Source organism: Cupressus sempervirens, chromosome 5 (genome assembly GCF_028749045.1).
Source record: "Cupressus sempervirens isolate cs-2001-9-10 chromosome 5, ASM2874904v1, whole genome shotgun sequence".
Taxonomy (NCBI): Eukaryota; Viridiplantae; Streptophyta; class Pinopsida; order Cupressales; family Cupressaceae; genus Cupressus; species Cupressus sempervirens.
In genome coordinates this window covers 973,974,956-973,976,790 of record NC_143122.1, presented here as the reverse complement: position 1 = coordinate 973,976,790, position 1,835 = coordinate 973,974,956, and the positions used below count along the sequence as shown (strand labels likewise).

At 39.0% G+C, this 1,835-nt stretch overlaps 1 pseudogene; it reads left to right on the top strand.

Moving 5' to 3' along the window:
* The first annotated feature begins 295 nt into the window (after positions 1 to 295).
* LOC149559200 (acetyl transferase 1-like) lies at positions 296 to 1,554 on the top strand (annotated as a pseudogene).
* The last annotated feature ends 281 nt before the right edge of the window (positions 1,555 to 1,835 follow it).

Below are 1,835 nucleotides of genomic sequence, written 5' to 3'. Positions count from 1 at the left end.
CTAGCATATTCATTATTTATAATATTCAAACTTCACAACACATAAAAAGGCAATACGAAACCTTTTTAACCAATCCAAGTAGGAGGCGGCTATCCTGTATTTTGACCAAAATTAGAAAATCGATAACATTTTAACATTTATTCATCATGATCTTGAAACAACAATTTTTTTGTAAATCACTATATTTTACTGGATCTAAAGATTTTTTTAAAACTTTTTGTTACATTCTGTCTGGAGGGTGCCCTTTTTAAATGCCTCGTACATACACTGAGGGGAGTTTGGATTGAAACTTACAGTGATGGCAGAAATAGAAGCAGAAGTCGTTGTCAATGTGAGAAGAACGTCTATGGTAAGACTGGCAATTCCAACCCATGCACAGAGAATGTTCCTCTCCAATTTTGACATTGGTTGGTTGCCCATCAACAACGTTCAACGCCTTTTTCTTCTATAGTTACACTCAACATCCTCTGAGAAAATACTCTCCACTGATAGAGCGCATGAAGAAAACCCTATCTTCAGTTTCAGTGCATTTCTATCCACTGGCTGGTTGGTTGAAGAAGGGAGAATCTCATGGCAAAACAGAAGTTGATTGCAACGATGAAGGTGTTGAATTTAGGGAAGCCATAATCGACATACCCATCCAAGATTTGGAGAATGATGGGTTTCAGCGAAAACCCTTCTTCCTAAAGCTTGTCCACGAGGTCAATCTCTTCGCAGAAGAAAATTACAGTAGACCACTTCTGTCAATACAAGAAATTAATTACTGAACCTTTTTGTTTATTTTGGGTTTTTATATATCCCTTGTGAAACCCTTCATCAATTTCTTTTCTATTGAAGAAAATTGAGTGTTTTAGGTAACAGCTTTTGAAGGAGGTGGGATATGCATGGGAACTACCTATCATCACGTGATAGCAGATGGAAATTTATTTAAGCATTTCATGACATCGTGGGCAGAGTGTAGCAGAGGCTGCATCCCTATTTCTTAAGCCTCCTTAGTATTCCAGAGATATTTTCAAATGAGATCAACAGAATCCTCGACCTATTTCTTACAAAGCCCATGATTTAATAATCAATGGAATTTCAGGGGCCAAAATCTTCAAGTTTGTGCCTGACAACAATTATGGTGGCGGCAATGGTGAAAAGCCCACCGAGGCTTTTTTGAAATGGACGGAGCTCAAGAGGAAAACAAAAGTGACACACTCAACATTTTTCTTCACAGAAGATATGATAAAAGACTTGAAACAGTGAAGCGGGGCTTTGCGTTCATTTGTTGCAATGACTGCCCAATTTTGGAGAAGTGTAATGAGAGCTCGAGAGTTGCTGGGGGAAGAAGATGTTTATTGCATAGTTTTGTGTGATTGCAGGGGTCGTGTTAAGCCGCCTCTTCCTCCATCTTATTTGGAAATTTCCTGTCTATTGGTTTTGGCTCAGACAACAACAAACACACTGATCAACTCCGACATCTCCTTTGCTATGGGTGTACTACAACAAGTTGTCGATTCGTGCACTTCAGAAGAGCAGATTAATTATCTGATTGATTGGGTGAGACAGTGAACCATGACAGCCTCTTTATGTGGGAACTCGCTTGACTTGTCGAAACATGCTTTCATGTCTTCTGTAAGTATGTGTGGTAGTGCTTTAAATAAGTTCTATTCAAATTTGAAGGAAATAGTAAGAGTCCTGGCAAAGGCAGATGGTTAGACAATACATTTATAAGCTGCCAATGATGGGCACATGGCACAACTGCGGAACAATCACAGAGAAGAAGAACAAAATGGTTTGCAGAAGCCACTGCAGTCAAGAGAAATTGTTAGAATGTGGCAGCAAACCAACAA